This window comes from Budorcas taxicolor, chromosome 2 (assembly GCF_023091745.1).
Source record: "Budorcas taxicolor isolate Tak-1 chromosome 2, Takin1.1, whole genome shotgun sequence".
Lineage (NCBI taxonomy): Eukaryota > Metazoa > Chordata > Mammalia > Artiodactyla > Bovidae > Budorcas > Budorcas taxicolor.
In genome coordinates, this window is record NC_068911.1 from 82,736,417 (window position 1) to 82,756,057 (window position 19,641).

Here is a 19,641-nt window from a genome sequence, read left to right on the forward strand (position 1 = left end):
GAGACCTGATGGACTGCAGCAAGCCAGGCCTCCCTGTGCATCACCAACTCCTGGAGTTTACTCAAACTCATGTCCATTGAGTCATTGATGCCATCCAACTATCTCATCCTCTGTCATCCCCATTCTCCTCCCACTTTCAATCTTTCCCAGCATCACGGTCTTTTCCAATAAGTCAGCTCTTTGCATCAGGTGGCTAAAGTACTGGAGTTTCAGCTTCAACATCAGTCCTTCTAATGAACACTCAGGACTGATCTCCTTTAGGGTGGACTGGTTGGATCTCCTTGCAGTCCAAGGGACTCTCAAAAGTCTCCAACACCACAGTTCAAAAGTGTCAGTTCTTTGGCACTTAGCTTTCCTTATAGTCCAATTCTCACATCCATACCTGACCACTGCAAAAACCATATCCTTGACTAGATGGACCTTTGTTGAAAAAGTAATGTCTATACTTTTTAATATGCTGTCTGGGTTGGTCAAGTTACTCCAAGGAGTAAACTTCTTTTAATTTCGTGGCTTCAGTCACCACCTGCAGTGATTTTGGAGCCCAAAAAAATAAAGTCTGCCATTGTTTCCACTGTTTCCCCATCTATTTCCCATGAAGTGATGGTACCAGATGCCATGATCTTCATGTTTGAATGTTGAGCTTTAAGCCAACTTTTTCACTCTTCTCTTTCAGTTCCATCAAAAAGCTCTTTAGTTCTTCTTCGCTTTCTGCCATAAGGGTGGTGTCATCTGCATATCTGAGGTTATTAATATTTATTCCGGCAATCTTGATTCCAACTTGTTCTTCCTCCAGTCCAGCGTTTCTCATGATGTACTCTGCATATAAGTTAAATAAGCAGGGTGACAATATACAGCCTTGACATACTACTTTTCGTATTTTGGAACCAGTCTGTTGTTCCATGTCCAGTTCTATAGGCAGATAAATTACCCTTAGCATTTAGGGCAGTATTCCAAAGGAATGTTATGAGAAAACAATAGGGAAGGATGTCTGCATGCAGCCTTTCCTGCAGCGTGCAGCACTGTCCTGCAGTGGTGTGAGGACACGCTGCTGACATTAAAAGTTAAAGAACAAGTTGATATTATTGTTCTCTTGGTTCTTTAGTTGACTAAGCATGTTTGCTGAGACAGAACCAATTAATGAAAAGAATTATGGTTACTTTATTAATATGAATAAATGTCTCTTTTGTTGTCACTAAATCTTGTCCAACTCTTTGCAACCCCATGGACTGCAGCATGTCAGGCTTCCCTGTCCTTCACCATCTCCCTGAGTTTGCTCAGACCCATGTCCATTAAAACAGTGGTGCCATCCAACCTTCTTATCCTCTGTTGCTGCCTTCTTCTCCTGCCCTCAATCTTTCCCATCATCAGGATTTTTCCAGTGAGTTGGCTCTTAGCATCAGGTAGCCAAAGTATTGGAGCTTCAGCTTCAGCATCAGTCCTTCTAATGAATATTCAGTGTTGATTTCCTTTAGGATTGACTGGTTTGATCTCCTTGCTGTACAAGGGACTCTCAAGAGTCTTCTCAGAATACAGTTTATCACTCAAAGCATGTCATATCGCCTTAAAGTTACTTACCTTAAAGTATCTGGCCAGAAAGGGGTTTATTATAATAATTCCCTATTAAACTTCTTACTAATATGGGCCCTCATCAATATGGCTTCCAGCAAAGCAAATCTAGGACTTGGGAAAGTTTTTTAAAATTATTGTTGTGTTGTTACTCTCTCAGTCATGTCCACCTCTTGTGATCCCATGGACTATAGCTGCCAAGCTCCCCTGTCCATGGAAGTTCCTAGGCAAGAATGCTGGAGTAGGTTGCCATTTCCTTCTCCAGGGAATCTTTATTAATATGACCCAGGCATTGAACCAGTGCAGCATATTAATTAGAAGAGAAAAAAACAGGTTACAAACTGTATGCCCATTACGTCCCATTTTGTAATTGTGTGTGTGCATATGTGTGTTTGTTTATGTGTGTTTTTCTTTAATGAAAAAAAGAAAAGTTTTGTTTTTTCCTTTTTTAAAGATTCAGAGTAGCTTTGCCTCAAAGAGTATTATGAGTTCATGGTTAAAGAAAATGAGTAGAAACTAGTGAAGTGCTGCTTATGTAGCATATTCTTCTAAAATACCCTCCCCCATCTTCTATAATAGCTGCCCGCCTTTCAGTAGCCTATAGCCTCAAAAAAGCTGCGAAATTGTGCCAATGTGTGTTCCATCATCCCTTAATTATTTGTGCCAACTAATGGGAGCTGAAATATGGAAAGCATCAAAAAGATAATCCTAAATTAATTTGTTCTTGGGCTTGGAATATAACCAGACACATGTGCTTAGACATGAATATATTTACCCCCCACTAAACCTCATACCATGCCCTCACCACTTCTTGGCTTGGTTCCACTTACAGCACTGGGGAGGCACCAGCAACCAAAGAGAATCTGAGGAAGGATTGTCTGGTGATGGAAATTTGGCTCTAAATTGTGAATATTTGTGTGTATAAATGTGAAAACATTCATATATAATTGTCTACATATTTATTCCACCTAGAGTGGAATAATTAATTCTCCATAGTTCTTTGATTAATGGAAAGTTTTATTTGTATAGAATCCTCCAGACTTGTAAAACAGGTGACTGGGGTAATGGAAAGAAAAGATGTCTTGGCAGAACTGAAACCCAGTGCAAAATAAAAATGTAGGACTTCTTGTTCTAAAATTGTTCAGAATTTTAAGATGGTGGCAGCAAAGCATTATACCAAGAACAGAGCCCAGTGTAAATGCACAGGTCAGAAGCCCATGAAGCCAGTCCTGAGGCTTGGAGTCAGGTAAACTAGAGATCAAATTCTACGTTTTCATTTACAAGCTGAGTATCTTAAGTTATTTAAACTTCTAAAGCTTCAGTTTTCTCATCTGTAAAATCAGAATAATGATTATGTATCATTCTCAAGATTATTGTGGTGATTAAGAGAGAACATTATCTTAAGTGCACAGCTCAGTGCCTGGCTTCTGGACACTCTTTTGATCCTGCATAGTACGGTTAGAATTAGGACATGTAAACTTGAGGATCTCTCTTCAACTTAAAATTAATACCAAACAGAATGGAAATGTACATTAGAGACAATGAAGACCTGTTTTGTTTGGGTTTCATCCACTTTTGTAGACTTGCCACCTACCGTTCTCACACATGTATCAAGGTCCAATATAAAATTTGTATTTTCACTTTTCCTTGAAAGTGAAAGTTGCTCAGTCATGTCCACTCTTTGTGATCCCACGGACTATACAGTCTATGGAATTCTCCAGGCCAGAATACTGGAGTAGGTAGCCTTTCCCTTCTGCAGGGGATCTTGCCAACCCAGGGATCTAACCAAGGTCTCCCACATTGCAGGGAGATTCTTTACTAGCTAAGTCACAAGGGAAGCCCAAGAATACTGAAGTGGGTAGCCTGTCCCTTTTCCAACACTCATCCCAATCCAGGAATTGAACTGGGGTCTCCTGCATTGCACTTGGATTCTTTAACCAACTGAGCTATCAGGGAAGCCCACTTTTCCTTAAGGGTCAGTAACTATAACAGGCATCGGTGACATAGGTTAACGAGACAACAAGCCCAAAATGGAGACATTTAAGCACCAGGTCACCAAACAAAGGGTAATTGCAGTTTCAGCTCTATCAGAAATGTAATCTCAAACCAGTCATTAGGAATCTCCTGATCATCACCAGTTTGGTAATCTGCCTGAAAGACTCATGTCATCCCCTAAAGGAAAATACCCTTGCAATAACCAGCCCATTTTTTTGCTTAGTGAAAAATGACCCTTTCTCTTCTGCCTATGAAAGTCTTTCATTTGGTACAGCTCCTCAGAGCTCCTTTCAGTCTGTTAGATTGGATGCTGCCTGATTCAAGTTTATTTTTATTCAAATAAACTCTTAAAATTTTTAATATATTTCAATGTATCTTCTATCATATATAATAAATGTTCCTTTGTGCCAAGCAGTGTGCTAAACATTCTGTTGGAAGGAACACTCATAGTCTTTATGTTTTCCAGTGTTATCTCCCAGAGAGGGCACTCCATGAACTGTAACCCTCCTGGATACATCCACCTCCTCACTTAGCTTCCCTGGGAGGAGAGTAATGCATCTCATTGGTGAGCTCCGAAGAAGCTGGCTATTTATAATTCAGCCTCTGCCTCTCTCTGTAGCAAATCTCCCCACAGGGAGCATGTGCTCCCAATTGATCTCAGGCAAGCTGTAAAAGACCTTTGCCCAGTGGGAGACCTATTGTCTAGGACTGTGACCAGGTGGTAAATCTATTTCTGGTGTTCCAGGTCAGGAAGCCTCTGCTCTCCAATGTCAGTGTTATTGATGATCATGTCTTAGTCTGCCTTACTCTTTTGCTATTTTTCTTTTTATTTCCAGTAAAGCTATTTACACATTGAAATTTGAATTTCATATAAATTTTATGTGTCAGAAAATATTCTTTTTCCTTTTGTTTTTTGCCCCCCCTACAACCATTGCAATATGTAAAAACCATTCCTCGCTCACGGGCTGTATGAAAATAGGCAGGCAAGATTTGGCCACAGACTGTAGTTGGCCTAACCCTGCCCTAGAAGTTCAGATTAATGGAGACATTCAACAGGCTTCCCCGGTGGCTCAGAGGGTAAAGCGCCTGCCTGCAATGCCGGAGACCCGGTTTCGATCCCTGGGTCGGGGAAGTTCCCCTGGAGAAGGAAATGGCAACCCACTCCAGTATTCTTGCCTGGAGAATCCCATGGATGGAGGAGCCTGGTGGTCCATGGGGTCGCAAAGAGTCAGACATGACTGAGCAAGCTCACTTCATTTCAATACAGATATTAGCTGAGTGAATCACAACTGATGTACATATGTAAAGAACTTAGAAAATAGTACAGCCATCTGATAAAGCATAGGATTCATCAGTTCTGCAGGAGAGATATGGACATGCAAGCTATTGGGCCATGGACCATTTTAGATATTATCTGAGTGAGTGAAGGTTACCTCAGATCTTCTGGACTTTCAATTGCCCCCTTCCATGTCTAAGTATATCTTCATATGGCATTTCTGTGTATACATACATATATATATATATATTAGCCTATATATATAGGCTATATTTGGGCATCACCTCATTTGACCCAGGTCCCTGTCCTGAGTCTTGTTGTTGTATAGTAGTCAATGTCTACCTTAACATTCATCTCCCTCAGACCACCCATTTGAACTCATCCTGGTTCAAGTACTTTTTTCAAATGAGGACTGCAGAATTACCATTATGAGTATTAGTTGTCCAGGTGCTTCTGAAAGTAACCTATTGAGTTTCTTAATTGTTTCAGGACTTGGGTGGGTGGAGAGAATGAATATTCTTTTTAAAAGCTATGCAAATACCCCAATACAATCTACATCCATGAGCTCCTTTCAGCCTCATAACTACCATATGAGATAAGCATTTTTCTCAGCCAGTTTTTATAGATAAATGAAGACTACCAATCACGAAAGTGGCATAGTTAAGATCTGAACTAGGTCCATCTAATGCCAAAGATTATGCTCTTAAAGTTTCCCATTTTGCTTTTGCATGCAAATTTTATAATAAATGATAAGAACATTCAAATTTCTGGTTGAAAAAAAGCTAGCACAGTATTATATGCAGTATCCTTATATTCTATTTGGCAGAAAAGTAAGCCAAGCTAAACTTAAATTCAGCAAATGCTGAATTTTATTTTAGGAAGAGCAAGCTGCAACCATAATAACTGTATTTACAGCTAACAGCAATAACCATGTTACTCTATAGGTCCTACACTAAAAACTGAAACTGCATTTCATGATTTACGAGGTTTGAAATGTAAACAGTAAAAGGTACTTTTTTTCCCTTTGAATATTTCTCATTAACAACCACAAAAACAGCAATTTTTGAGGAATTATGTTGTGTATTCTTTCTCAAAACACATGTAAGATATTTCTTTGATGGTGAACACATTCTGATTCCAACATCTGACTATTTTCAACATTCTGAGAACTCCTCCACACCCACCTATTGAAGAACCTAAGCTACTCCATTTTGTTAACAGAGAAACTCCATTTTGTAAGGTTCTGGGGAAAGACCCTTCGGAAATCCCCTGACCTCACCCCACCACCCACGGGCCAATCGGACCCCAGACCAGAATCTCCTGACTTAACGTTCAGGAACTTGAGGTCTACCTGGATAATAGGGACCAATCAGAAACCAACACACAACCCTTTGAAAGAAAGTGACCAATCAGACGTCCCCCCTACCTAGAAATTCTGTTTTTCATGAACACTCCCTATATAAGCAATGTAATCCAAAACCCGGGGCTCCTCCCTATAGCCACTGTGTAGGTAACGGTGGGAGCCCCAGCTCGAGCTTGGTAATAAAAACTCTCTTGCTTTTGTATCAGATATCGGCTCCCTGCTGGTCATTGGGAGATTTCGCAACTTGGGCATAACACTATCTTTGAGAAGGTTTGATTCCCTACCTAGTTGGTGAGAAGAAAGGAATTTAGAACTTTAGAGGCAGCAGAGTGCCTACTTATGACCACCTGAAGAAAGAGTACTGTCCACCCCAGGTCCTTCATACTGGTACATGAATGAGTCATCAGATCTGCACTAACGCTTCAGTTATTTATGCTGATGGCAGTTGTGCTAATAAGAGAAGTGACAAAGGGTGTAGTGCCCAAGAAATCTGACAGATTTGATGTATCCACTTATATCCATAACTCAGCCTCTCCTCTATATGATCCTGTGTATTGTTTTCCATAAGAATTCCTACCAAGACTTCACCCTAGTGCACCCCCTCTCTTGTGGTCATAAGAATGTCAACACTATGCAGTATCTTCCTCTTTGTCTATATGGCTCCGTGCTTTATTCACCAAGATGTATTTTTCTGTCATTTTGTCTAATCCTATTGATTCAAATGCATTATATTCCTACCAAGAAAGCAATACTAACAAGATATGTAGTTTGACACATACAAAATACTCCCAAGTAAATACACACTTTTTTGTGTATAGATCTTTCTGCATTTCCCATATGAATTGCCTGACTTGACGTTTCTTTCTCTTTTTAATACAAAGCCTGCCACTCTTGATTATCTCTTTAATATTCTGTCCAAAATTGCAACTGAAAGGCAAAGGAAAAAAAGGTGAAGGAATGTAATTTGCACTTCTTGTAACCTTGATTATTTATCAAATATACTTTTTTCTTTATAACCACCTTTTCAACACTTCAAGACATGCCTAACTGCCAGTGTTCACTTCTACAGGCCCAGTGGGTAGTGGAACTCTTGGAGAATCCTGGTTTGCAGAGGCAATCACTAAGGTTAGTTTGACACTACTCTCTATTGAAGAAACTGTCTTTTGTTTGAGAAAGACGGTTGACTGATAGCAACCAAAAGAGGTTCTAGAGAACAGTTGTAGACTCTAGCATGGATTTTAGTCTGCATGGGTGTAGCACCCTGTTTCCGAAAAGGTTTTACTTTTATTGCCTTACTGATGCTTATATACCCTGGTGACACAGGGAATATTTTGCACATTTTTAAAGTTGATAACAAGGCACAGACAGGTAAATGACTGGCTCAGGAACACATAAAGTGTGATCAAGTAAGTTTCAAGTTGTAAACTTACAATTCAAACTCTCCTCAGTAATCTGATGGAGAAAGGAGCTTCCAGTTCCTAAACTGCACCATGTAGAGAATTCAGGAGCACAGCACCAACCCAGAAGACTATCCAATACAAGTCTGAGAAGTCCAGACCAGACTCTACTCCACCCAGTAGTCTCTGATTGCCTGCCTTCAACCTCCTGCCAACAGCGACTCTTACCTTAACTAGTTTAAGCAGGCAGCTCTAAATAGTTGTTGTTGGTTCCCGTGGTAACAGATACCTAGGTTTCAGCTTCAAATGCCCCTTTTAATGAGGCAATTTCACAGATATTCATGACAAATTACCAAACCACAAACTTAACTGTGGGAATTTTTGCTTTGGAAAATCGAATAAAAAGAAAGCAAAAAGAATGAGCAGCAAATGGACTAGAGAAAATGGGGCCAGATTTGGAGAGGCAAATGGAAGAGAAGCCAGGCCTGACTACCAAAAGGCAAATCAAAATCAATTCAAACCAAAGCTTTAAATTATAACTGGTCCCTGAAGGGCTAGCCACCAGTCAGAGCCAAGATTCCTCAGGAAGAGGAATGGTGGAATAAGAGGTGGAGAGGGCAGGAGTTGAGTATGTCCTGCAGGAGGCTGTGTATTTTAAAGAGCTTCAGTTTTCTATTTTATTCCTGATCATGATGACTAAATGTTGGCAACAGTCTTTCTCTTGTTTCTTAATTTATGCAACCAAGAGACACTGTGACCTGAAGAAGACACACTTAACTAGACTGTGGAATTTCATTAGCAACCTAGTTCAGTTCAGTTCAGTCGCTCAGTCATGTCCGATTCTTTGCGACCCCATGAACCGCAGCACACCAGGCCTCCCTGTCTATCACCAACTCCTGGAGATCACTCAAACCCATGTCCATTGAGTCGGTGATTCCATCGAACCATCTCATCCTCTGTCATCCCCTTCTCCTCCTGACCTCCATCTTTCCCAGCATCAGGGTCTTTTCCAGTGAGTCTGTTCTTCCCATCAGGTGGCCAAAGTGTGGGAGTTTCAGCTTCAACATCAGTCCCTCCAATGAACACCCAGGATTGATCTCCTTTAGGATGGACTGGTTGGATCTCCTTGCAGACCATGGGACTCTCAAGAGTCTTCTCCAACACCACAGTTCAAAAGCATCAATTCTTCAGTGCTCAGCCTTCTTTATAGTCCAACTCTCACATCCATACATGACTACTGGAAAAACCGTAGCCTTGACTAGACGGACCTTTGTTGGCAAAGTAATGTCTCTGCTTTTTAATATGCTGTCTAGGTTGGTCATAACTTTCCTTCCAAGGAGCAAGTGTCTTTTAATTTCATGGCTGCAGTCACCATCTGCAGTGATTTTGGAGCCCCCCAAAATAAAATCAGCCACTGTATCCACTGTTTGCCCGTCTATTTCCCATGAAGTGATGGGACCAGATGCCATGATCTTCGTTTTCTGAATGTTGAGCTTTAAGCCAACTTTTTTACTTTCCTCTTTCACTTTCATCAAGAGGCTCTTTAGTTCTTCCTCACTTTCTGCCATAAGGGTGCTGTCATCTGCATATCTGAGGTTACTGATATTTCTCCCAGCAATCTTGATTCCAGCTTGTGCTTCATCCAGCCCAGCATTTCTCATTATGTGCTCTGCATATAAGTTAAATAAGAAGGGGGACAATATACAGCCTTGACGTACTCCTTTTCCTATTTGGAACAAGTCTGTTGTTGCATATCCAGTTCTAACTGTTGCTTCCTGACCTGCATACAGGTTTCTCAAGAGTCAGGTCAGGTGATCTGCTATTCCCATCTCTTTCAGAATTTTCCACAGTTTATTGTGATCCACACAGTCAAAGGCTTTGGCATAGTCAAAAAAGCAGAAATAGATGTTTTTCTGGAACTCCCTTGCTTTTTGATGGATCCAGCGGATGTTGGCAATTTGATCTCTGGTTCCTCTGCCTTTTCTAAAACCAGCTTGAACATCTGGAAGTTCACGGTTCATGTATTGCTGAAGCCTGGCTTGGAGAATTTTGAGCATTAGTTTACTAGCGTATGAGATGAGTGCAATTGTGCAGTAGTTTGAGCATTCTTTGGCATTGCCTTTCTTTGGGATTGGAATAAAAACTGACCTTTTCCAGTCCTGTGGCCACTGCTGAGTTTTCCAAATTTGCTGGCATATTGAGTGCAGCACTTTCTCAGCATCATCTTTCAGGATTTGAAATAGCTCAACTGGAATTCCATCACCTCTACTAGCTTTTTTTGTAGTGATGCTTCCTAAGGCCCACTTGACTTCACATTCCAGGATGTCTGGCTCTAGGTGAATGATCACACCATGGTGATTATCTGGGTCATGTGGATCGTTTTTGTATAGTTCTTCTGAGTATTCTTGCCATCTCTTCTTAATTAGCAACCGAGGTTATCCACAAATCCCAAAGACATGGCAGACTTTATAATGTTCCAGGATTATGTGATTAACCTCTTATCTCTTCTACCTACTAAAAATCTCACAAAGATAAAAGAAATTTGATACATTGCTACACTATCACATGGAAACATCATAATTACTCAAAGAAAGACATGTCAATAATCCTTTCATGTTTTACTATAAAAGAGTGCCTTGCCTATATAGTAATAGGATCATTGAAGTGCATATCCGGTTGAAGGCAAAAGGATAGCCTAAAAGAGCTTTCACAGACATTTTAAAATTTCTGGCCAAGCTCCTTAGGTCCTCTAGGACCATCTTACTCTTGCTGCTCTCGGAAAGCACCAGGGAACAGATGTATTGCAGTTTGTGACAGGAGAACAGCCTGTGGATCCGCCTACTCCCTCCAGTCCATCTGGGAAGTGAGTGAGACAGGGAGCACACAGAAAGGGGGGCTCTCCTGGGAATCCCTGGGGGTACCATGGTTATTGGTGCTTTATTTTCAGTAGATGGCACTGTGTCTATTGAGTTCAGCAAAAGGAAAGTCTAGATGGGAAATCTGATTGTTTCTAGAGAAGGCATACTGCGTTCGATAATGCATGGTTTATATTGAGTGACGTGATAATACAAATGCTATTTAGTATTCATGTTAGCACTCTCTTTGGAGCTCAAGGAACTTTATGATTTACTATTCTGGCTCAGACTCAAGGCTGTAGTGGAGCCCAGGGCCATTCTATGAGAGATATAGTTGGAATAAGAATAAATCACTCTGAACATTCACCTACTTTATACCTGCATAAATCAGTATCTGCACTCTAACTATGGCTGGACTCCTACCCTAGGCACTGGATTCCCCTTTACCAAGGTAGAACACTCTGGTGCCTTCGTTCCTACCCAGCACACAGTAATCTCACACCCCTAGAATCAAGGCAACCAGATCAGTTTCTTACACGTGGGTGGTCCTATGTTGTAGATACTGTTACTTGCCCATCCATACTTTATCCTTTATTGTTGTGTTTGTTCAATCGTCCAGTGGTGTCCAACTCTTTGCGACCCCATGGACTGCAGCACCCCAGGCCTCCCTGTCCCTCATCATCTCCTAGAGTTTGGTCAAACTCATATCCATTGCATCAGTGATGCCATACAGCCATCTTATCCTCTGATGCCCTCTTCTTCTGCCCTCAGTCTCTCCCAGCATCAAGGACTTTTCCAATGAATTAACTGTTCACATCAGGTGACCAAAATATTGGAGCTTCAGCTTCTGCATCAGTCCTTCCAATGAGAATTCAGGGTTGATTTCCCTTAAGACTGACTGGTTTGATCTCTTTATGTTCGAGGAACTTTCAGGAGTCTTCTCCAGCACCACCATTCGAAAGCATCAATTCTTTGGCGCCCTGCCTTCTTTTTGGTCTAGCTCTCACAACCATACATGACCACTGAAAAGACTGTAGCCTTGACTATATGGACTTTTGTCAGCAGCGTAATGTCTCTGCTTTTCAGCACACTGTCTAGGTTTGTCATAACTTTCCTGCTGAGAAGCAATCATCTTCTTATTTCATGGCTGCGGTCACCATCCACAGTGATTTGAGAGCCCCCAAAGAGGAAATCTGTCACTACTTCCCCCTTTCTTCTTCTATTTGCTATGAACTAATGGGGCTGGATGCCATGATCTTAATTTTTTTAATATTTAATTTTAAACTGTCTCTTTCACTCTCCTCCTTCACCCTCATCGACAGACACTTTGTTCTTATTCGCTTTCTGCCATTAGAGTGGTATCATCTGGCTTAGACATCTGGAAGTTCTTGGTTCATGTAATGCTAAAGCCTAGCATGCAAGATTTTAAGCATGACCTTACTAGCATGAGAGATAAGTTCAATTGTCCAATGGTTAGAATGTTCTTTAGTACTACTCTTCTTGGTAGTCCTTTATAATATATATATAAATATTTTTTCTCTCTTCTGGGTGCTTTCGGGAGAGTAGACCCCAGGACCAGAAGATGAACCAAATTTGTTTAAGCGGGCTGCAGCATCCCATTTAAGAATGGGAGAAGAACCTCACGTTTTCTTCTTAGAAAATGAACTCTAAACACAGTGTGAGGAATAGGGAAGATGAAAAGAGAGTCTGTGAGACAACCACTATGCTATGCACTTAATAGAATTTTCCTTATTATAATCTTGAGGTAGGTACTATGTTACCCACTTCACATTTGAGGAAAATGGAGCTCAGAAAGTTTAAACCACCTACCTAAAATCAGCCTTATTGTTGACTGAGCTTATGATGAGATTCTAACCATTAGAGAAGTCTGCTGTTGAACTTTGGGTAAAGAAACATGCAAGGAGAAACCTCCCATTTCTGTCCCCTGACATGACCTTTTGTGAACATGAACCCATGGGCAGCAGTATTTATCTTGAGATAATTACAGGAGTCAACCTAAGAGGGCAGACAAACTGAAAACCACAATCACAGATAACTAACCAATCTGATCACATGGACTACAGCATTGTCTAACTCAATGAAACTATGAGCCATGCAGTGTAGGGCCACCCAAGACAGACGGGTCATGGCAGAGAGTTCTGACAAACGGGGTCCACTGGAGAAGGGAATAGCAAACCACTTAAGTATCCTGCCTCGAGAACTTCATGAGCAGTATGAAAAGGCAAAAAGATAGGACACTGAAGATGAACTCCCCAGTTGGTAGGTGCCCATTATGCTACTGGAGATCAGTGGAGAAATAATTCCAGAAAGAATGAAGAGACAGAGCCAAAGCAAAAACAACACCCAGCTGTGGATGTGACTGGTGACGGAAGTAAGTCCAAAGCATAAAGAGCAATATTGCAGAGGAACCTAGAGTGTTAGGTCCATGAATCAAGGTAAATTGGAAGTGGTCAAACAGGAGATGGAAAGAGTGAATGACAACATTTTAGGAATCAGCGAACTAAAATGGACTGATATGGGTGAATTTAACTCAGATGACCATTATATCTACAACTGTGGGCAGGAATCCCTTAGAAGAAATTGAGTAGCCCTCATAGTCAACAAAAGAGTCCGAAATGCAGTACTTGGATGCAATCTCAAAAACGACAGAATGATCTCTGTTTGTTTCCAAGGCAAACCATTCAATATCACAGTGATCCAAGTCTATGCCCCAACCAGTAACGCTGAAGAAACTGAAGTTGAACAGTTCTATGAAAACTGACAAAGCCAAAAAAGATGTCCTTTTCATTATAGGAGACTGGAATGCAAAAGTAGGAAGTCAAGAGATACCTGGAGTAACAGGCAAATTTGGCCTTGGAGTACAAAACAAAGCAGGTCAAAGGTTAACAGAGTTTTGCCAAGAGAATGCACAGGTCATAGCCAATACCCTCTTCCAACAACACAAGAGAAGACTCTGCACGTGGACATCAAAATATGGTCAACACCGAAATCAGATTGATTATATTCTTTGTAGCCAAAGATGGAGAAGCTCTATACAGTCAGCAAAAACAAGACTGGGAACTGACTGTGGCTCAGATCATGAATTCCTTATTGTCAAATTCAGACTTAAATTGAAGAAGTGGAAAACCACTAGACCATTCAGGTATGACCTAAATCAAATCCCTTACGATTATACAGTGGGAGTGACAAATAGATTCAAGAGATTAGATCTGATAGACAGAGTGCCTGAAGAACTATGGACAGAGGTTCAGCACATTGTACAGGAGGCAGTGATCAAGACCATCTCCAAGAAAAAGAAATGCAAAAAGGCAAAATGGTTGTCCAAGGAGGCCTTACAAATACCTGAGAAAAGAAAAGACGTGAAAGGCAAAGGAGAAAAGGAAAGATATATCCATTTGAATGCAGAGTTCCAACGACTAGATAGGAGGGATAAGAAAGTCTTCCTCAGTGATCAGTGCAAAGAAATAGAAGAAAACAATAGAAAATGACTAGAGATCTCTTCAAGAAAATTAAAGATAGCAAGGGAATATTTCATGCAAAGACGAGCACAATAAAGGACAGAAATGCTATGGACCTAACAGAAGCAGAAGATATTAAGTAGAGGTGGCAAGAGTACATGGAAGAACTGTACAAAAAGGATCTTCATGACCCAGATAATCACGACGGTGTGATCACTCACCTAGAGCCAGACATCCTGGAATGCGAAATCAAGTGGGCCTTAAGAAGCATCACTCTGAACAAAGCTAGTGGAGGTGATGGAATTCCAGTTGAGCTGTTTCAAGTCCTAAAAGATGGTGCTGTGAAAGTGCTGCACTCAATATGCCAGCAAATCTGGAAAACTCAGCAGTGGCCACAGGACTGGAAAAGGTAAGTTTTCATTCCAATCCCAAAGAAAGGGAATGCCAAAGAATGCTCAAACTACTGCACAATTGCACTCTTCTCACACACTAGTAACATAATGCTCAAAATTCTCCAAGCCAGGCTTCAACAGTATGTGAACAGTTAACTTCCAGATGTTCAAGCTGGATTTAGAAAAGACAGAGGAACCAGAGATCAAATTGCCGACATCCATTCAATCGTCGTAAAAACAAGAGAGTTCCAAAAAAACTTCTACTTCTGCTATATTGATTATGCCAAAGCCTTTGATTCTGTGGATCACAGCAAACTGTGGGAAATTCTGAAAGAGAAGGGAATACCAGACCACCTGACCTGATTCTTGAGAAATCTGTATGCAGGTCAGGATACAACATTTAGAACTGGATATGGAACAACAGACTCGTTCCAAATCGGGAAAGAAGTATGTCAAGGCTGTATATTGTCACCCTGCTTATTTAACTTATATGCAGAGTACATCATGAGAAATTCTGGGCTGGATGAAGCAAAAGCTGGAATCAAGGTTGCCGGGAGAAATATCAATAACCTCAGATATGCAGATGACACGACCCTTATGGCAGAAAGTGAAGAAGAACTGAAGAGCCTCTTGATGAAAGTGAAAGAGGAGAGTGAAAAAGCTGGCTTAAAGCTCAACATTCGGAAAACTAAGATCATGGCATCTGGTCCCATCACTTCATGGCAAATAGATGGGGAAACAGTGGAAACACTGAGAGACTTATTTTTCTGGGCTCCAAAATCACTGCAGATGGTGACTGCAGCCATGAAATTAAAAGACGCTTGTTCCTTGAAAAGAAAGTTAAGACCAACCTAGACAGCATATTACAAAGCAGAGACATTCACTATTTTGCCAACCAGCGTCCATCTAGTCAAAGCTATGGTTTTTCCAATAGTCACATATGGATGTGAGAGTTGGACTGTGAAGAAAGCTGAGTACTGAAGAATTGATGCTTTTGAACTGTGGTGTTGGAGAAGACTCTTGAGAGTCCCTTGGACTGCAAGAAGATCCAACCAGTCCATCCTAATGAAAATAAGTCCTGAATATTCATTGGAAGAACTTATGCTGAATCTGAAACTCCAATACTTTGGCCACCTGATGCAAAGAACTGACTCATTTTAAAAGACCCTGATGCTGAGAAAGAGTGAAGGTGGGAGGAGAAGGGGTCGACAGAGGATGAGATGGTTGTATGGCATCATCAACTCAATGGACATGAGTTTGGGTAAACTCTGGGAGTTGGTGATGGACAGGGAGGCCTGGTGTGCTGCAGTCCATGGGGTCGCAAAGAGTTGGACACAACTGAGCGACTGAACTGAACTGAACTGAAACTAAGAGAGTTTGACAAAAGTCTCTGGGTAGCAGAATAGCGTGATGGAAAGAGCCTGGGACCCCGATGATGCTGTGGAGCTGCTGAATTAACCGACCCTCACACTTCAGATTTATGTTTCAGTCTCTTCTGAGATAAATGTTATGTTACCTGTAGCTCCCTCCCCAAATCCTAACAAATACGACCTAGGATTCTAGCCAGAAAGAATTAGAAAAATGGTTAGTACCTGAGCCCAAAGCAGCCATCCATAGGGTAACTGCCGACGAGTCAGGATTTGAGAGTCTACTGATCAGGACCTTTTGGCTGGATCACATCTAATGAGACCAATCAGACCCTTTCTGGAAGAGCCTGAAGAGATTTTTCTCCCATCTCTTCAGAACCTCCCTCCATCAATTAACTCATCTCTCCTCTGTATCATCAATACCTTCTGCTTATACTAGCACCTTCTTAAACACCATTTTAAAAGTAGTAAAAAACTAACATAGCATCTTTGTCAAACATCAACTGTCTTACATGTGACACTCTAACTAGCTTCTTTCTTTCAGTGTCAACCTATCAAAATAGTTGTCTCCAGTTACTACCCTTCAAGTCATTCTTCAACTCATGGCAGTTTACATCTGCTGAGCTCCAACAGGATGTGGTCTTTTAAAGATGTTACAGAATGGTCATAAAATAGGGTAAAAACTGAGAAACAACCCCCAAACTTAGTCATTTAGAACAGTAGCCACCACTGATTGTCTTTCAAAATCCTGGGGATTAACTAGGCACAGGTGGATGATTCTGTCCTGCATGGTGCTGTCTGGAGCTGTGGTCATTTGGAGGCTTGACTGGACTAGAACACCCACTATGGTTCATTCACAGGGCTGGCAGGTGGTGTTGGCTCTTGGCTGGAAGCTGGAGTCCTTCCCTTCATGGTACCTTCATGTGTGGGGTTCCTGCAGCATGAATGCTAGATTTTTAGGAGGAATGTTTCAAGTCTGTGAAAATAGAAGCTGCCCAGGCTCAAAGTTAACAGTTTTACTTCTGCCATATATTATTGGTCAATACAAACACAAAGCAGTTTAGAATCAAGGGGGAGGAAATAAATTTCACTTATTGATGGGAGGAAGAGGAAAGAATTTGCAACCAACTTTAATATACCACTGTTATTAATGGTCTTCCTTATTGCTAATTACAGTGAAAATAATAAGGTTTCTATTTTCTGTGGCATCTCAATTCTTGAAACTTTTCATTCTTTCAACTTCCATGACGACATACTCCCCTAGTTTTCTTGATCCACCCTTAACCCTTTTGTTAAGAATCCACTTCTCTTCCTCAAACTTGAAATAGTATTATTCCTTAGTATTCCATCCTTGGTCCTCTTCTATCATCACTTTATATTTTTCTGTTTATCTTATTGGACATTCTAATAAACTCTCAAGACTTCCATTACAATATACATATTAGTCACTCTCAAGTCTTTAGTCATCTTTACTGAACATTTCCTATTTCCATCTAAGTATCTTATAAGAATCACAAACTCAGAATATCCAAAATTGAGCTCATCATAGTTTCTCCCAAAGCTTCAATTTCAGTGTTATCTCTCTCTCTGTGAAGAGAACCATAATTCCCTCAGTTACATAATACAGAGAATTAATCATTTTTGACTCCTTTATTTTGCTCAACTCTATATCCAGTTACCAAAGCTAGTTTATTCTCTCTTTAATATCTTTCAAATTAATTAATTTGCCTACATCTCTTCTCTAGTACTCTAGTCCTGAACTCTAGTTCAGATCAGTATCATCTTTTACCAGACATATTTGAGCATCTTTTATTAAGTTTTCTCATTCTAGATAGGCCTCCTCTTTAATTCATTTTCTATATTGAAGCCAGAGTAGCTTTTCATGACAATACTAACTTATGCTACGCTCAGTTTGGCAGCATATATACTAAAGTTGGAACAATACAGAGAAGACTAACATGACCACTTTGATAGAATGACTTACAAATTTCTAAAGTATTTATTTTTTTTCTTTACTGATGGACACAATCTATAAAGGTATATTTTGCATGACAATAACAGCACACAGGAAGAGAAGATGAAGTCATACAGAAGCAAAGTTTCTGTATACTATTGTAATGAATTAGGTATTAATCTGAACTAGATTCTTATAAATTAAGACATTAATTGTAATCCTTATAGCAATTACTGGGCTTTCCTGATGGCTCAGTGGGTAAAGAATCTGCCTGAAATGCAGGAGACACAGGAAAAGAAGGTTTGATCCCTGGGCTAGGAAGATCCCCGAAGGAAAAATGGCAACCCACTCCAGAATTCTTTTTTTTTTTTTTTCACTCCAGAATTCTTGCCTGGAAAATCCCATGGATGGAGGAGCCTGGCTGGCTACAGTCCATGGGATCTCAAAGAATCAGACATCAGTGAGCAACTAACAAATATATAATTAAAATTCTTTTAAAAGATATAAAAATCATAGCATCAATCCCAATCTTGTGAATCAAAAGCTAACAGAATTGAAGGCAAAAATAATCAATTCAGTAATAACAGTTGGAGATTTCCACACCTCCCTTTCAATAATGGGTAGAAGAACTAGACAGAATATCATCAAGCTAGTAAAAGACTTGAATGATATTATAATTGTGTTAACAGAGAGATAGAGAAGCCTCCATTCAACAACTACAAAAAACACATGCTTTTCAAATACATGTGGAACATTTACCACTATAAAATGTATGTTAGGCCATAAAACAAATGTAAATAAATTTTAAAAGATTGAAATCATATGAAATATGTTCTCCAACCACATTGGAATGAAATTATGAATTAATAACAAAGAAATTTGGCAAATTCACAAATACATGGAAATTAAACCCAGTCATAATCAGAAAGTCAAAAAGGAAATAACAAAGGAAATTAGAAAATATTTTAAGATGAATGAAAATTAAAACACAGCATACCAAATGTTATGGGGTACAATGAAAACAGTGTACTATATTTGCCTATATTTAAAAAGAAAGATCTCAAATAAATAATCTAATATTCCACCTTCGAGAACTGGAAAAACAAAAGCAAACTAAGTCTAGAGCAGGAGGACAGAAATACCTAGGTTGGAGTGACAATAAAATAGGGAATAGAAAAACAATAAAATCAACAAAACTGAATATTGGTTCATTGAAATGATCAACAAAATTGACAGATCTTTTAGCTAGCTGAATCAAGCAAAAAAGAAAATACTAAAATTACTAAAGAAAAAATGAAAGTCATTCAGTCTTGTCTGACTCTTTGTGACCCCAGGGACTGTAGCCTGCCAGGCTCATCTGTCCATGGGATTCTCCAGGCAAGAATACTAGAGTGGGTAGCCGTTCCCTTCTCCAGGGGATCTTCCCAATCCAGGAATCAAACCTAGGTCTCCTGCATTGCAGGCAGATTCTTAACAGTTTGAGCCACCAGGGAAGGCCTACTAAAGAAAGGAGGGGATATTATTATCAACATCACACACAAAAAAGATTATAAGGTGTTATGGACTGAATGTTTATATCCTTCAAAATTCATATATTGAAGTCCTAACACCCAATTGTTAGGAGATAGGTGTTCGGAAATAGGATCTTTGAACAGTAATAGGGATAGATTAAGTAAAGAGGGTGAAGCTCTCATGATGAGAATGATGAGACTAGTGACTCTAGAAGAAGAGATAGATCTTTCTCTCTCCCTCTTTCTCCGACCCCACTCTTGCCTTCCCTTCTTTCTACCATACCCCTCCCCTCACCCTAGGTGCATGCAAGGAAAGGCCACATAAGGACACAGTGAAAATGTGGTTGTCTGTAAGGCATGAAGAGATTTTTCAGCAGGAACCAGATTGGCTGGCACCTTCATACTAGATCTTCCAACCTCCAGAACTATGAAAAATATATTTCTACTATTTAAGCTACCCAGTCTATGGTATTTTTTATGGCATCC

The 19,641-nt window shown here is 40.2% G+C and overlaps 1 non-coding gene across 1 annotated transcript; it reads left to right on the forward strand.

Moving 5' to 3' along the window:
- Window positions 1–17,593: 17,593 nt before the first annotated feature.
- On the forward strand, window positions 17,594–17,700 carry LOC128044015 (U6 spliceosomal RNA). Its single transcript, XR_008199007.1, has one exon. It is a non-coding gene; the product is annotated as a U6 spliceosomal RNA (small nuclear RNA).
- Window positions 17,701–19,641: the final 1,941 nt, after the last annotated feature.